The following is an 18,935-nucleotide window of genomic DNA, read 5'->3' as shown; positions in this document are numbered from 1 at the left end:
AGGTTGTTGGCTGGATTCAATCTCTTGTAAGGAAGTTTAATGAATTCCGAGCTCAAAGGCTTGAACCATATGATAATTCATATGAGGGAATAGGGTTTATCTCTATCTTTTATGTGGTAATTGCAAAGAATGATGGTTGAGATGCAATAATAAGGGAAAAAGAGAGCAGAAAATTTAGGTTGAGGGTAGTATTTGATTTTCATCAAGCTGACATCGGAGGCCGATTTGTAATCCGATTGAGCTGAAACTTGTTAGTGTGCTTATGACACATTCTTCTCAAATTTAATCGGTTTGATTTGCACTTGAAGTTTCCTATATCAGTTTTTTCGTGGGTTGAACCAAACCTGCGTTTTTTGTGAGATTTTGTAAGATTTATCCTTGATCTAATGTGAAATTCATGCATATTGTCAAGAATGACGTTCTTAATTTCTTTGCTGCTATGTACCTCTAATATTTACTAGAGAAGAATGTTGTTTATCCAAGTTTGCTAATAGTGAATATTTTTGGGGGACTCCAGTCTCATGGTTTTTTTATCTCCTCATACCGAGGAGGTTTTCCACAAAAAATTCGTCTTGTGTTTGTGTGCTGGGTATTTATATTGCTCTATTATATCATTTCCTATAAGGTTTGCACAAAATGGAAAATTGTTTTGTCCTGCTGCATTACATCGATATTGTTGAGGTTGTTATGCTCTCCCAACACAGGTTGTATACATGCTGGACAGCGGGCATTGCAAAGGTTTTTGGTTCATTAACATTCTCGTGACGTTCTCCGATCCGCCCTCATGAGCCCTAATGGCTCGTAGATGCATTGGGACATTTTGGCCTTCGTTCGGGGTTTGGCATGCGAGATGAGGTCCATAGGCCGCCATCCGGACCCTACATGGGGCTGGACAGCGAACTTTCAGGCTCATTTGGGTCTTGCCAAAGCCCTCAAGCGATCCAGGGCCGTTTATCTATGTATATATGTTATTCTCATGTCATCCCACGGGTTTGCATTATCCTAGCGTCGTAACTCGTTTGTTATCTTCCGACGTGCATTAGTCTGTCTAAGTCGGAGATTACTTCTACCATACATATTAATGAAAAAAAAAAAACAAAGTTATATTTAGATAGAAATTGCATCATGGGAATTGATTCAATTTAAGCTTAGATTCCATTTACTTTGTCAAAAATTTTCTATCAAATAATATTTTTCTCATTTTCTAATGTTTAGATCACTTAGGAAAATGAGATAATGCACAAGCATTTCATAATCAATGATAAACCTATACTTAAATTCAGATGAATGATTTTTTTTTTTTAAAATCAGAAAATATTGGCTTTTCATAAATTTTCATTTTCCTTCTTGGAATTGGCTAGGAGCAAGCGGCATGCACATCTCAGTTTCTTTCCTTGTGGTAGAGGAAAAAATGGAGAAAAAAATACCCCAAGTGCCACAACTTGGCACATGGAAACACGTTAGTACCAAAACTTTTAAAAAGTATACTTAAGTGCTACTTTTTTTTTGAAAATTGGACACTTAAGTGCTAATTCTGGTGAGCTTACTGAAAATCCGACGTAGTGTTATTTTATTATAAAACCGGTCCACATGGCTTACCAAAATGTCCACTCAGCAATTATTGTCTAAAATAATGTCGTCCTCCATGTTTACTTAAGTGCAAGTCGTGATTGAAAAGATCACTTAAGTATCAAGGCATCAAATAAGTGATCACAAGTGCCATTCATAGTTAAAAGTGAACACTTAAGTATCAGGCTTTGTAGAAAGTGATCACTTAAGTGCCAAAATGACGTCGTTTAGCGTCGTTCGCGTAGTCTACGTGGACAGTTACAAAGATTTTTTTTTTTTTTTTTAAAGAAATGCTACATCATTTAAAATTCTTGTAAGAAAAAAATCACGGTAGTTGTTCGATCATAAATTCTTGCTATTGGTACTTTAAGTGTTCTTCTCTTTTCCGATTTTGGCACTTTAAGTGTACTTTTTGGAAGTTTTAACACTTATGTATTCCCCATGCCACGTTGTGGCACTTGAGGGTTCTTTCGAGAGGTAAAAGTAGAGGAACGAAAAACAATAACCTTCCTCATTGCAGTTGAGAGTTCGAAATCAAGAACCAACTGGAAATATCAAGCGCTTCCAACTACAGAAACTTGAATGTCTTTGCTGATTGTGTACTGAAAGCACTTCACTTGGTCCAGGCTGACCTAGAAAATCACAAATGATCGATATCAACGGCTTCATCAAATTGAGCATGGATATTTTCTTGAGCCATCACTCGAGCGATACTGCGTCGAACTTCTCATTGTTGAGTCGGTGCCTGTGGCATGGGTGTATTCGATAGGAAGCTCTTGGACAAAGCATGTGCATGAGAGGAGAGATACATTGGGACTTTGTGTCCCGATCCCAACACAGCAACGAACGTAAGCCCTTTGTGTACCTCGGTCCAACCTCCAAGCTGATCAGAAGCCCAAGTGTCTCGTTTTAGTTTACTGTGAATTACTACGTGAAAGCTTTTCTCCAACTTGATTTGAATGTCGCTTACCAGATTGTTATGGTTCAAAGGTTTATCCTTTCGTTTGAGCTTAAGTGCTTCCATGTTGCGCCAAGTCGTTGACAAAGGAATGGCTATATCTGTAATCCCACTGCCCAAAAGGAAAAATGTTCAATCTGCAAATAATAAATATTCGGTACTGCTAATGTCTACCAAAAAAAAAAAAAAAAAAAAAAAGACATCTTGATGATAAATTAGAATATAACATCCATTTTCGTTGTTTAATTCTACCAATTCAATACAATCATGATTATATCTCAAATTAATAAAATGTTGCAGGCTCCAGATGAAATGCATTGGCATGACTTTCTCTTTTCTTGTTTCTAAAATCTAATACGCCTTACCTGTATATCCAAATGCGCAACTGGGTCTCTATGAGTTCTTTTAGAATCAGCAACATCGCTGATTCTGTGTCACTTTTTACGTAGTTCTGCTGAACCAGGTCGCTGCATAAGCCAAACCACATGTTTTATTATTTTCCAGAAATTTTCCATGGCCTTAGTTTGAGTGAAGTTTTTGTATCATGAACAATACCTGGATAGAGTGTAGTTTAATGGAATATAGGGAGGGTCAATGTGGAAAGCTTCCTGCACCTCTTTCCTTCTCAAGTAATTAATAGTGTCATTATCCGAGTAATGTCCAAACCTATCTCTGTACATCAAATCCTACTTGCAGTAAAGAACTCAGGATCGAGTATCAAAGTGCTGTCAGGCTTTCTTACCGCTCATTTTCTAGCCTCTAAGAATAAATTTAGGAGCTATCTCACCTGTATGGGGCTCGCAGATGGTCTCATGAATAGGTTAAAATTGTTGACGTCTCCAAATTCATTCATATATGCTTCATCCCAGGCTTTATTGGAGACATCGGAATGTCTATCGACAGCACAAAAATTCTGTATGTTTCAGTACGTAGTGTCCAAGATCAACCCCTGATTCCCCAAGTAATCAGCCATTCCTGGTTCTCCGGTTTCGCATCAAGAAGAGGGTTTCCTAGCTAGAAATTTTTACTCAGGACAAAGGCACTAGTTTAGTCCAGTTCCATAGTGAAAATAAATATGCTTCAACATGCAGATTCGACACTAATCATCTCACCAGTATTCCCTTCAGATTGATGATTGGTCGCACCATCCCATTGTTGCAGTTTACTATGAGTCGGGCGAGTTGAGGCACATAATGTCCCGGAATAAGTGTTCATTATTGAACTCATGCGTGACCTAAAATTACGTTATACAATTAAATGGCCACAGAAAAAGCGCACCTGCATAGCTCTCTCCGGCAACATAGAAGTCTCGATATTTGTATTACGGAAAGATTTTGAGCCATTTATTTAAAAATGTGTGACTGTCCATGGCTGAGATAGAAAAAAAGGGGAACAACTTGAGACTTTGTGAAAGAAAGTCATAAGCGGAAGACACGAATTCAAAGCCAGGGTAAGCAGGCAAAGCAAGTCATGAGTCCCAACCAGTGCTATGTCTCCGATTGATTCAGCGACGTTGAGGCTAGAAAATCCAGCTCCAGCAGGGGAATCGAGGAACAGCAAATTGGCCTCCGGGAAAAAAGAAACCCCAAGATGTTATTATTCAATCTTCGTCTTAATTATGGATTTCTTAGTGACAACTGATTGTTTATGAGTTTGAAAAAGATATAACATTCATTTAGGCCGTCATGAAAAACTCGTTACTTTGATCTAAAGATATACGATACTATGAGTTGACAGGATAAAACTAACCAACAAATATAATAAAATTCAGCCTCCGTACTACAACCTACACACTAATTATGTCACTATTTAAACTTAGCACCTTTTTTTTACCCAAAAAAAACTTGGCAGCTTTAATATAGGTCAAATTCAACGCTACTATAAATTCTCAATTGAGTTTCGTCTTAGAGCCTAAATTTTCTTGAGTTTGGCTTTCCCTTATCAATAAAACCAAACAGCAACTCACATGAGGTAATAGCCATTCGAGATATTCAATGGACGAGTCTGAACGAGGATTTAATGCACGAAGCGTTGCCGATACAAAATTACCGGTGTTCCATGCAAATTGTCTTTTAGAAAGCTTCCCGCCAAGCAAAGATCTGGAAGGCTCCGATCTCTTGAAAAGCTCCGTACCTGATCGTCGAGGCGCCGGGTCCTCCATTGAGCCATAGGAGAAGAGGTTTAGACTCCGCATCCGATGACGCTTCAACCAGCCAATAGAACAGCTTCTTCTTTTCATTTATGGTCACACGCCCCGCATACTGAGCAAAAGTCACGTCCATACGTTGTCCAGGTAACGCCGTAATCTTGGCATTTGCTGATTTATCTACTTAAGGTCTTGCAGCGATGGCCGACACCAGTAAGTTCAACAAGAGAAGGCAAACAATATTTGATGGCGCTTGTTTCGCCATCTTTCAATTGCCTTTTGGTGGTGCTTCTTCTTGATGTTCTTGGAATCCTTTTCCTCTTATGTAAATGCATATGTTTTGGTGTTAACCAATTGACTGGAGATAAAGTTGTTTGCATGTTTTTGGGCAAATAGCAGTAATTTGTTGCCTATCGTTGGCAACAATACATACATTCGTCTAGAGGTTTTGAAGGTTATAAGTCAAGATTTTTGTTTTGGCAATGTTGAGATTTCTAAGCTGTAAGCACAAGGGATGGTTGAATTAGGGTTGTGCGAGCTAGGGGCAATAAGGCTTGAGACAGCGATGCAGAGTCTGTTGCCAGTGAAAAAAAGAAGGAAAAGATAAGAAAAAGAAGAATATAATAAATAAATAATAATAAATTTAAAATATTAAAAATAAAAAAATTATCTAGATCATCATTAGCTATGCCATGTAGGATTTTGGGCCAAAACTGGCCGCACTACTTTTATTTTATTATCAAAATATTTAGAACTAAATTGGACACATTGAGATGTTTAAGATTGAATTGACACAAATTCAATATGTTTATAACTTTTTTGGTAGTTTTCTCAATTATTTTGATGTCATTAACTCCTAATAGACAATAGGTCGCTGGTCAAATAAATCTAGCCGATCCACTTAGCTATGACAAATCTATTAGCAGCCTGAGCTTGAGTCTTCGCTGGTTAAATAAATCTAGCCGTTCCACTTAGCTATTGACAAATCTATTAGCAGCCTGAGCTTGAGGCTTCTTCTTCTTCCTCTTCCTCCTCTCTTCTTCTTACTCTTCTACTACTACTGAAATATCTTAAAATATTTTTATGATATCACTAGGATGGACAGAAATATGAAAATTATGGTAGGGGGATTTAGTCGGGCAACAATGTCAATAGTAATAGTACACAAACGATATGCTAGAAGACCGATTTGGTCCTGTTATCCCAAAACAAATCGCCAAATGAATGCCTGCTCCCTTATAAACGTTGTTAAACAAAGTCTGAGTTTGAAATTAGCAAATGTGAAAACATCTGGTCATTGTATAATTGATTTGACGATTACAAGATAAGAATAGCGCAAATGCCATAACTTTCATACTGTGCTTACTTAAGTGCTATAATAATCTTTTTATACCCACTCGAATGCCATAAATTTCAAAAATCGATCACTTCAGTGCCATCGGTGATTTGTCTAGCTAGAAAATTCGACGTAGATACCAGTCGTCCTATATGGTTTTGCCGGTGTTTTATTTTTTTAATTATTTTTTAAGTTTTTTTGTATTTTTATTGTTATTTTTATTTTTCCTTTTTCTCCTTGCCACGAAACCCTCACCGAAGGTTGCCTCGTCCTTAACCGAGAAGGCCCTCGCCAGATCTAGGTGAAGCAGCCCTCACCCAATATGGGCATGGGTTTCATGGCTGGCGAGGTTTACCGGTGACCCTCGTCAACCCTTAAAAAAAAAAAAAAAAAACAAGGATGGGAAAAAAGGAAAAAAATAATTTAAATAATTCAAGTAATTCAAAAAAAGTTAAATCAATGAAAATAATTAAAATAATCCACGTTGGATGGGAAATTAATGAAAAATTCACGTATGATGATTTGTCAGAAATGGCACTCAAATCATCGATTTTTCTTCAATGTGGCACTTAAGTTAGAGAAAAAAAATTATGGTACTCAAGTGAGTGACATATGAAAGTTATGACACTTGCGCTATCCTTCTCCCATAATTACAGTGTGAAAAGGTACACGAACTAGACTTAAGAATGAATCAAAACTAAAATTGGACCGCACAAACTCAAATCAAACTTAAAAGTATGAAAGTCTGACAAAAGAAAAGAAACATAAACTTTGATTAAATAAGCTAAATTTGACAAGTTGCTTGAGTGTGTGCGCTTTTCTTCTTTCGTCCATTTATAGTCATGAGCTTATAGGCTTTCACTTTTCACGTTTTAAGACTTGTTATCTCCGACCTTTTGGACGTGTCCCTAATGTTCTGGACGTGTCTCCTGCATTTTGGAGGTGGCTGGTATCAATTTCTAGTAATAGGTTTGGTATTCATGTCAGTCACTTCTCCACGTATGTCAATGTGCTTTTGTCACATGTTTGGTATAACGCCTTCGCCCTAGCAACCTTTGCCGATTATTGGCAATGTGCCGGCGATTGGCGGAGGGAATATTAAAAAAAAATAAAAAGAAAAGTAAAGGGAAAAAAGAAAAGAAATAAAAAAACTTCACAATATTACAAAACATTGTTTCATCTATGTTAGCCATTGGCCATCCATCGATTGTGCCACTTAAGACAACCACGACCGGCACTAACCAAACCTATACATTTGCGATTTCTGGTTAAATTGGTTGGGTGGACTAAATTAAAAAATCTTCAAAAAGGACTAAATTGGCCAAATTGAAAAGTTGAGGACTAAATTAACGGCCGTACGATAGGTTTATGACTCTTTTTTCTTTTTGTTTTTGACAATTTCCCCCCATATATGATGTTCCTCTCCGTAGGATGCAGTTTTCTAGATTGATATGCATGGTCCAAACCCAATAATATGATACCACATTAATGTCCCAGACCAAGTAAGAACGAGTCTAGTAGATGGTCCATATAGTGGATTGTTATGCGTGAATGGTGTGGAAAAACAAACCTGGAAATGTACGTTAGGTTTTATATATCACATTGACCACATTATTGATCTTAGAGTCTAAAATAGATTTAAAACACATTGATTGCGAGAACAGGCGAAGCAGGAGATAGATAAAGGGAACCCTAGTAACCTTTCCCTTTGGTAACTCAAAATCCATCTCCAAGAGGTGTGTGGTACAAGCATGGTGAAGAGGAATAGCAACAAATTACACAGGAGTCGACATAGTTACAGGAGAGCACTGGTTTAAATATAAGGACACGGTATTCGACGTTAGAGGTGGAACGTGAAGCAGGGTGTTGTATATGAAACTTCAGAGATTAGCATCATACAGAGTAGCTGAAGGAATGGTGAATTGCCTAGTTTGAGGACAACCGACCATTTCAAATCAGACAAATGTAAGCGTTCCATGTCTTCTATCAGAGGAGAGGTGAAGGCCCATAATCTTTTTTTTTGGCAACATAGAGAATGACCCGTTTGGTATCTCGAAAAGATCACTCTTAGAAGGTTTTATTATCAATTGCCAAATATAATTCGCTGCAAAGGCATGATACCAGGACATGTTAAAGTTAAAGGTGTTAAATTATATCTCGAGCTTGAGCATTCGCAAAACGCAATTCGCTTGAACAAGTAGAAGTCCGTGGGACTCCATGAAGATTTACAAAAGAAAAATAAATAAATAAAATTAGAAGATGGGAATTTCAAATTTCCTGCAGGAGGAGCCGAATTCATTTTTAGGCCATGGTCTGGCCCAAACTTTGGGGCACACAAATTCTACGTCTGGTTTTGGGGCTTCTTTTAGCCGATGAAATAAAAGAGGAAAGAAGTCCTCTGCACCTTTGGCGTAAGATGAAGTCCACGCGCAGCGGAATCGTGGTGGGCCCAGGTCAAAGTTTGACCTGGGCACACGTATAAAACAGGAATATTTTTACAGGACTTCTTTTCTTTGCCAGATAGAAGCCGCCGAAGCAAGAGGCTGCTGCACCCCTTCGAAGCCGCATGTCCACGCCATTCTTTGAAGCCGCAAGCTACGCGAAGCTTTGAAGACACACACAAGTTAAACTTTGAGCTTGAACGCGGTAATTTTGTGCCGTGAGTTTATGTTCAATTGAGTTATTTATTTATAAACACTTTGGATTTGTAGTTAAATTTAGATGTGGGAAACACTTGAGCATATGAGTGATTGTAAACTCTGATTCTCCGATTATAGTGAATTATTTGCTATCGGCTCTCCTTGTGGACGTAGGTATTAATACTCGGACTGAACCACGTAAATTTCTGGTGTCCTTATTTTTCTTCGTTTATTTCTCTGGTGATTTTACGTTGATGTAAATTGCAAGATCATGTCGTTTCCGCGTACTATATCCCAACAATTGGTATTAGAGCTTGGGGTTGGATTTCTTGATTGTGATTTGGAGTTTTTGCTTGTCTGATTATTATTTGGAAATTCTATTATTGCAATTATGTCTGAGAGGAAATCTGAAATTGAGATGTTTAACAGGAGCAACAACTTTGTGTTATAGAGCATCAAAATGCGGGCTTTATTGACAATCCAAGGTTTGGCCAAGGCATTGGATGGTGAAGATGAGTTGCCAATCATAATGAAAGCCTCTGAAAGGGTAGAGCTAATGGAAAAGGTAAAGAGCATAATCCTGTTAAATTTGTCGGATAAGGTTTTAATAGAGGTTGCTGAGGAGAAGGATGCCGCAGCATTATGAGCAAAACTTTAAGCACTCTATGTGAAGAAATGTTTAAACAATCTCTTGTACATGTTGAAGAAGATGTTTCAATTTAGATATACTGAAGGTACGTCTATCAGAACCCACTTAGATGAATTTAATAAACCCATGATGGATCTGAAGAACGCCGGTAAAATACTTGATGATGAAAAACAGGACATGATGTTGTTAGCTTCTTTACCAGAGTCATGGGAGCACTTTACTAATTCACTGTTGCAGGGGTGTACTACAATTACCTCAGAAAAGGTAAAGTTCGCCTTATTCTCTAAGGAGTGGCAAAGAAAGTTGCGGAATGACGGTCTGGCGCAAGGAGCAACGCAAGCACTGGCGATTCAAGATAGAGAACAACATCGAGGGCCTAGTAGCAGCAAAGGTAAAAGCAGATCGAAATCAGGCCATAGAAAGTACAAGGGACGCGTGAAGTGCTTTGAGTGTCACGAGAAGGGACACATCAGGAGAGATTGTCCAAAGCGGGGGAATAAAGCTGATAGGCAAAATGCCACAAGTAATGTAATAAACATTACCGAGGGGAGCAATAGTAATGCAGAAGTTGTCTTATGTGTGACTGTTACTTCGTTAAGAGACGAATGGGTGTTAGATTCGGGGTGTTCTTATCATATAACGCCTCATAAGAACTAGTTTACTACTTACTAGGCTGCAGATGATGGTAGAGTTCTTTTGAAGAATAATGCAGTCTGTAAGGCTATGGGGATAAGGACAATTCAGATCTAGATGCATGATGGGGTGGTGCGCACATTGACAGATGTGAGGCATGTACCCGAGCTCAAGAAGAACCTTATTTCTCTAGGGACACTTGATGACATCGGGTGTAGGTACACCGCTAAAGGTGGAGTACTAAAGATCTCTCGAGGTGCCATGACAGTGATGAAGGGGAAAAAAGTGAATACTCTTTATCATCTACTGGGAGAGACCGTAACCGGAACCACTGCAGTTTCATCAGGTGAGTCAAACTCTAATTTGACTCAATTAAGGCATATGCGTTTAGAGCACATGAGTGAGGCATGTATGACGATGGTAAGTGAAAGGGGGTTGTTGAAGGGTCAAAAGATAGAAGAGCTGGGCTTATGTGAGCACTACATCTATGGGAAGCAATATCGAGTTAAGTTTACTACAACTATTCATTCGACCAAATGACCAGTTGAATATATTCATTTAGATGTCTAGGGCCCGTCTTCAGTTCATTCGAAAGGAGTCGCCTGATATACGCTGACATTTATCGACCACTATTTGAGGAAGGTATGGGTATACTTTCTGAAGCACAAATATGATGTGTTTGATCGGTTCAAGAAATTTAAGGTATTGATTGAGAAGCAGTCAGATAAACAAATCAAGTGCCTGAGAACCGAAAATGGCATGGAATTCTATGGTAAAGATTTTACTGAGTTCTGCGAGAAAGAATGTATTGTGAGACACCGCACAGTACCTGGGACACCACATCTAAATGGCGTGGAAAAACGAAAGAACAGAACTTTGCTTGAGCGAGCTCGATGTATGCTTTCGCATGCAGGACTTGGTAAGGAATTTTAGGCCGAAGCAGTGAACATGTCATGTTACCTGTTTAGTTGATCTCCATCATCTGCTATCGAGTGGAAAACTCCTAAGGAAGTGTGGTCGAGGAAACCTGTTAATTATTCCGGATTACGTATATTCGGATATCCTCGTGTTAACACCTAATTTTGGCAAATCTAGGAAAATAAAAGAAAAAAATGAAAAAAAAAAACAGGGGAAAATTGATTTGATTGATTATGCATGGAAGTTTGAAATTCTTATGAATATTCAGATTTTGATAAATGCATAAGCAATTAAAAATTAGGTAAATAAAGGGCAAGGATTTTGACAAAATGGAATGAATCAAAGCAAAATCGAGCTGATTGCGAAATCACGCTCAATATGCAGCCATAAATCAGTGCAAAAGAAGATGGAAGCTCGGAAATTGCCATGGAAAGTGGTCGTATGAAACCACTATAAAAGGAGACCAAAATTTTCGAGCAAAGGGAGGTTCGAAGAAAAAATTGAGAGAAAAGAATTCGTGCAAAAAAAAAAAAAAAAGTAAAAGAGAGAGAAAAAAACAAAGAGCCTCCACTCCCTATGAAGTCAAATTCAAAAAGTGAGCAGAGGAAGCAATGTGAGTGACGTGAGACAGGTGAGAAAAAAAAAAAAGAAGCTGCAGTGTCGTCTTCCCCGAAGGCCCTCCCCGATCATGCCAGGCATGCCAACGCTGTCCACCGCGCCGTCGTCGCCTCCATCAACTGCCTCCGCACCAGCGCTACCTCCGTCAACCGCCTCCGCGCCTCCATCCGCCCCTCGCCCTTGCCGTTCGCTGCCCCACTAGATTCACCCTCGACGCGTAGCACCGCTGCTGACGCTCGTGCTCCTTGCCGCTCCATCCGCGCCTCACCAGCAACGCCACTGCTCGCCGCCACTGCTTTCTAGTGCTCGACCCCCCACTGCTCAACACACCACCGCCGCTTGCAGGACCTCCACCAAATCTGAACCCGATCTCGCCGCTCGAGTGCCGACACCTGCAGATCTAAGCTCGCCTCCACCTGACGCCGCGCCTCGACGACTCACGACTCAGCGCACCGCTACTTGTCACTGCACCCAAGCCTTGTTCCGCCTCACGCCCAAGCGACCCACCTGCAAATCTCGAGTCTCCGGTTGCTACCGCCGTACAAGCATCGCTATGCCCCGCCTGTGAGCCCCTGTGACATTGTTGCTACCACCGGATTTGCCTCGCCTGCAACCAAAAGCCCAAGCACCGCCTTGCCGTCGTGGCCCAGCAGCCAGCGGCCCGTGACCTAGCGCTATCGCCGCGTCTACTAGCCTTCGTCCGAAACCCCTCTCCGGTGACCTCCACCCACGACGACCCGACGCCGCCGTGCCTCTACAGCTCACGCCTAGCAAATCGGTGGTCCGCCTCCACTCGGCCAACGCCACTGCACCAACACCTCGCTCGCTCGCCGTTGCTCCTTCGCCCTTGTCCACCGTCCCTTCGTCCGAAGCTCGACGCCGCTAGCAACCGCCCGGCGCCGCCACCGTCGCTATCTCCCCTTTAGGTAGTTTAGCTTATTTTTATTTTATTTTATTTTATTTTATTTTATTTCATTTTTTAGTTTATTTATTTAAATTGTAATATTTGATGTCAATATTCATAAATTATGTAGGCATTATCCGCAGGGATTTTGTCCAAAATTATTGTAATTATTAATTTGATCCGTAAGATATCGATCATTTTTTTAATTATATTAATTTTTGAGCATTTTGGTAGTATTTTAATTGTTAAATCATTATAATTATTAATTTGATCTGTAAGACTTCGGATCTGATTTTTAATTATTTTCAAGCTTTTATATGTCGTGATGCTCGAGTTAGAGTAATCGTTAATTTGACCTGTGAGACAACATGTTATTTTTTCGATTACTTTAATCCTTTATTTGTTGAATATCTTGATTGTTTAGATTTAATGTTTATTTGATAATTACTTGTCTTGGAAAAACACTAAAAATAAAAAAAAAAATCAAAATCAAAATCAAAATCTTGCATTAGAGCTTGTAGGTTTAGTAAATTAGACATATAGGTTTTTTTTTTTTTTTTTTTTATCAAAATTAGACATATAGGTTTAGTAAATTAGAATTTTTTAGGATTGCATTTTTACATAATTTTTCGAAATAGGTTAGGGTTCGACCCAAATAACCTTTATATATATAGGGTTTTAGATCATGTTTACACATTTTAATTATCTCATTTTTCTAAAAATAGTTTTCTAAGATAGGATAGGGTTTAAGTCAAATTAATCCCTAAAATAAATTAGAAAATTATTCCCTTTTTAGATAGTTTAATTAGGATTTTTATTAATTTTGAATTTCAATAAAAAATACAAAAAAATATTAGTTGCATTTAATTAGTTTGCATAATAGGTTCATTTACTTAGAATTTGCTCATTAGTAAGATTAGGTCATGTAGTTAAAATGCATGTTTTATAAAAAATTCTAATTCCAAGAAAACCCAAAAAATATAATTGCTTGCTTTGTGTGTTTATTTCTTTTGATGCAATTTATTTATTTATTTATTATTTTTTGAATGTTTGATAGTGGATGAGCATCTGTGTGGTCACCTTATTGCATGATAGTAAATTAGGATAAAATAAGTCCAAACCGCCTGCAAAAATATTTTTGAAAATAAAAAGAAATGGTATCGAAAGGGTATTAGAAAAGTCTAGTGTAACCAAGTCCCCGTACCCAAAATCTCCGGTTCGTAGGAGTAAAATAATTCTCCCATTATTTTACTTAGGTGTCTAATCGACCTATCGTAAATCGATTAGTGGCGACTCCTAGCTAATAACCTTTTGTATGCTAAATATTTGAACATTAAGTCGCGAATTGGTATGGGCTTGGGAGAGCCCGAACTAAGTTTAAAGACTTAGAAATCCATTAACCTAATTTTAGGTGGTGCACCTGAAATTTTAGGTCGCGACAGCTTGGCGACTCCGCTGGGGACTTGTGTTAAAACACTTAGTGGACTTAGGCTAATTTTTCTTTTTCTTTTAAAAATGTTTTTGTTTGGCAGCAAGGACACCAGGTACGTCCCTAATATTTTTAAGGTGTTAAATATTCTTGCAGATGGGAGGTATAAGGGGAGTAGTTTTTGCTAATTGTTGTCTTGCAAGAAAGTGTAGGATGAATGATTTATTTTTCCTTGATTAGAAGTGTTGTTTGCATTTAAACTGTTGTGCATGTTTTATTGCTTTTAGCACTACACTATTGCACACACAACCTGTGGCAGAACCTGGGCTGCGATAGGATTTTTAGGATGGTATTGATAAGGATACTTCCTCCAAAGCGAGACTGCTATATAGAGGTTGATCTTCTCTTCCCCGAAATTTCTTTCATGGTGTCGAATGTGTTTGTCCATATCCGCGAGACTGCGTGATTATTGGGCATTCCATTCGTTTGAGCCGGGGTTAGGAGGACCTGATACGTTAATGCAAGACTGCAACAATCAAAACATCCTCTTAGCTCCACTTTGTTAAGCCATCTAGATAGAAATCGAGCCTCACATTTCATGCGTGTGTCTATGTAATTGTCATCCCTTTCCGGTGAAAGTAAGTTGTCTAAATTCTTCGCAATTTACTTACTTTATTGCAATTTTTTCGATCCATGACAATAGGTTTCGTCGTCAGTCGTGTTTTATATGCGATGGGGGAAAACCGACGTACAATTCATTTCCACTCCCAAAAAAGAGCTCAAAATGTGGTTGGACCAGTTAGATCAAGATGGCCAGAGGTAAGTGAAAGCCAGGATCGCTTGACTTCTCCCATTGTTAGAGATCAACATCCACTTCGGTGTTATACAGGCGCTGCCTCACTTCTGGTGTCCACAAACTTCCACCTTCATATTTGGTGAGTACGAGCTAACTCCGACATTAAAGGAATATATTGTTGCTAATGGAATGCCCTTGGAAAAGGAACTTATTAGGTAGCCTATCGGTATAGATTCTATTTCTAATTATCACAGTTTTTAGAAATCGAAGCCGAAATGGTAAGGAAGGTTGTCAAAGCCAATTGTTTTGCATGCCTATTTTCATTTTTGGAAGAATGTTTCACAAACCAATCAATGATTTCAAAAGCTAGGATTTTCATGTTAGCATTTTTTGGCCTAATCGTTTTTCCTTATCCAAAAAATGCCATTAATCCTTCAATTTCATGGGTGGTTAATCGTGTTTGTGTCGGGTTAAATTATGTCAATATGGTTTTAGCTGAAACATTTTTGTCATTAAACCGTTTCAAACAAAATGAAGAAAAGACCATGCGTGCCCCCCTTGAACTTTTACAAATATGGTTTTTCTCACACATAAAAAGTTTTGGGCACCTTATGAAACAATTTAATTGATGACTTAAGGCACCCCATACAAAAATTTTGCGGTCCTGGAACGTATTTCCCCAAATAAACAGTATGCCCATTGGATTAATTTTTTGAAAAATCCTAATCCTAAGGCATTCTTATGGCATTCTAAATGGCTATATGTTGAGGAGGCTTGTTTCTCTTACAAGTATGATGAGCCAATCCCGTTGTTGGGCCTTTCTGGTGCTACTTCCTATTACCCATATAGGGTGGCTCGTCAGTACAGAGCTCTTCAAGAAGTTCCTCCGCCCCTCAAGACGGAATTGTTCCAAGTTCGTTTTGTTCATATGGACTATGACTACTTCAACGAGATCCAGATGATCATTGCTGCTGTAGCACCCCGAACCCTTCGGCGATCGCCAGAAGCTCTGATGTTACACTTTATTACCTTTCATTCTTACGAACAAGCGTCCTGATTTGCAGACACACATTTTTTTTTTTTTTTTTTTAAAACGATCGGTCCCAATGCGACTCATAGCGGAAGCAAATTAAACATCACCATCTATCCCCCTACCAATCCATGATACAAATACACACCAGCTAAACATCGGGATTTTTATAAACAAACATCGACACATTATTTACATATTCTTTTAGGATGGGGCTTCCTTTTTCTCGGGTCGATACAAAACAAGAAAAGCTAGGACTCTGCCATGTCCTGCCTAAAATATCAAAAAGAAACCCTCGACCCTCAACATCATACGAGCACAAACCCCATCGAAAGTGTCGACTATCTACATCAAAAAGAGATCCAGCTCCTACTCATCGCGCGCAGTCTCACACCCAACCCGGTGCATCGGCGGTGGCGGCGGCAACATCCCTCGCATAGCTCCATCCCGACGAACGTGCACAGAATTGAACTCCTGAATGACAGGGCCCCCAGCCAGGCCTATGTCGTACATCACTAGACATCGTACTAAAATAAAAGTCAATCCGGGAACAGAGGGACAATCTATCTCCGCACACTCGACCTCTACATCGGACGGTAGACCATAAAACACACCACGCGTGACGGCAGGAAGCGGCATATTGGCTAATCTGAAATGTTATCCCCAAAAGGGGTGAGTACAACCACTCAGCAGATAGGGAAATCCAATAACAACTCAATGCATCATGCATATCATCATACATTGCAGGCATTCCTTACCTTGAAGCCATGCGCATGCTATCATGCATCATCATATCAATTTATAACACATACATGTATATCATCATCATATCATACATGTCATCATCATCATGGCATCATTACATCATACATGTCATCATCATCATGACATCATCACAATACCCATACCATATCATATATCATTATCATTATCATCACCATTGCATATCATCATGCATATCATATCATAGGTGATCATCATATCACATATCATCATCATCGTCATCATCATGCATATCATATCATGGGTGATCATCATATCACATCGCATATCATCATCATCATCATCATCATCATGCATATCATCATGCATATCATATCATAGGTGATCATCATATCACATATCATCATCATCGTCATCATCATGCATATCATCATGCATATCATATCATGGGTGATCATCATATCACATCGCATATCATCATCATTGTCATCATCATGCATATCATCATGCATATCATATCATGGGTGATCATCATATCACATATCATCATCATCGTCATCATCATGCATATCATCATGCATATCATATCATGGGTGATCATCATATCACATATCATCATCATCATCATCATCATGCATATCATCATGCATATCATATCATATCATGGTTTAATTTTCATCTTTATCTTTCAATTTTGATCACCACATCACCCATTCATCAATCTCATCATCAATTTCATCATCCCTTCGGGCAAAGACCTCCGACAGGGTTCCCAGCATTCCAGCCATCCCATGGCCACCGGCTTCCGGCCCCAACATTCCGGGCATCTCGCATCTCAACTAGCATCACGAGGCATTCCCTTCGGGCGAAACCTCCGACAGGCTTCCGGCCTTTACCCTTCTAGCCAGGCATCTCGCACCCCAATCCTGGCATCGCGAGGCATTCCTTTCGGGCAAAGACCTCCGACAAGGCTTCCGGCCCCCCACATTCCGGGCATCCTGAATCTCCCAGGGAATTCCAGCAATGTATCTATACATTCCGGCCATCATCCTCCACCACAACCTCTTACTCACATATAACTTTCCACATTCATCATCCATTTAATCTCATTATTACATGGCATATGATTCACACATGCATCACAATTCATGATCATACATACACCAATGTCATATAACAATGCATAATAAATTCAATAGAATTCATGGCCAATAAAATAATCCACCTTTATTTTTATTATTATTTTATTATTTTTATTATTTTTATTTATTTATTTCCATAAATAAATATTACATTTAATATTTATGATTTTTCCTAAAATCATAATATTCAAACAATCATTAAACAAACCAATAAGATGACAATTCCATACAAAATTCATGGCTAAATTGAATTTCACATAATTTCACAATTTTCACAAAATAGCACATGATATTCGGATAATGGCCAGATTGCACAGTTTCCAAATAAATTCGATTTAAATACTCATATGGCCTCCAAAAATTACGAAATTTTACAGGGTGATAGCCAAGACATTTTCGTGCATCTTTCATGAAGAACTCTAAGTAAGATTATTTTTATATTAATTTATACATCCTCACGAAACTTCTGGAACCACTACCGCATCGTCCAGAATGCACATCTCCGAAATATTAAGGTTTCACCCATCTATTCTCTTTCTTTTCCTCTGAAATTTTAGTATGTTATGTATCAAGGTGTCATTTACAAGTTTCATGAAGGGATCTAGGTCAAATAACCATATTATGGTCACCATTTAAGTCCATCAAGTCTCGGGTGTCTCGGAACACATCACCAGAATCATCATCTCCAAGATCTAGCCGATTCACTAGGCTATAATCGTTCATTTCTCTTCAAATTTGAGTATGTTGTATTTTAAGATGTTACCTACAACTTTCATGAAGACATCGAAGTGAGATCTCCAACAGAAATCAACATGCAATCAAGAAATCAACAAGAGGTCAGTGAAGATTTCGCAGATCTAGGGTCTCCGTATGATAGAACTTTTGACCCCTCAAATCTCCATATTTTTCTACGAAATTTCAGTATGTAATACTGCAAGATGTTAGCTTCAACTTTCATGAAGACACCGAAGCCAAAATATGACTCCAAACACACATGCAAGCTCGAACAAGCTACTGACTTCCACAAACCGAGCAAGAACAGTCACACGGCTTGAAAACAACCAACCCTTACCTCTGTTTCTCTCACAAACACACTCAAAACCGAACATGCAAAACCATATACACACATGCAAGAGAAGTTAAAGGACTCCACTTGCCTCTAAACCGAACTAGCGACGAGCACACGGCGGCGAATCGGGCGGCACACGGGCGGATGGACGGCGAGCAAACGGCGACTCCTTCCTCTCGGCTCCTCCTCCCTTTCTCTCGAACTCTCTCTCTCGCACACCTCTCTCTCTCTCACCCTCTCTCTCGGCCAAATGAAGAAAACCGGCCACTCTCCCTTCTCTCTCTCTTTTTATATCCCCATCTTCTCATGATTAGCAATCATGAGATTGCCTACAAACCACCCAATGCATGCTCTTGCCCCTTGCCACTTGTCATTT

This window comes from Eucalyptus grandis, unplaced genomic scaffold (assembly GCF_016545825.1).
Source record: "Eucalyptus grandis isolate ANBG69807.140 unplaced genomic scaffold, ASM1654582v1 tig00008252, whole genome shotgun sequence".
Lineage (NCBI taxonomy): Eukaryota > Viridiplantae > Streptophyta > Magnoliopsida > Myrtales > Myrtaceae > Eucalyptus > Eucalyptus grandis.
Note: the sequence above shows the minus strand (reverse complement) of the source record.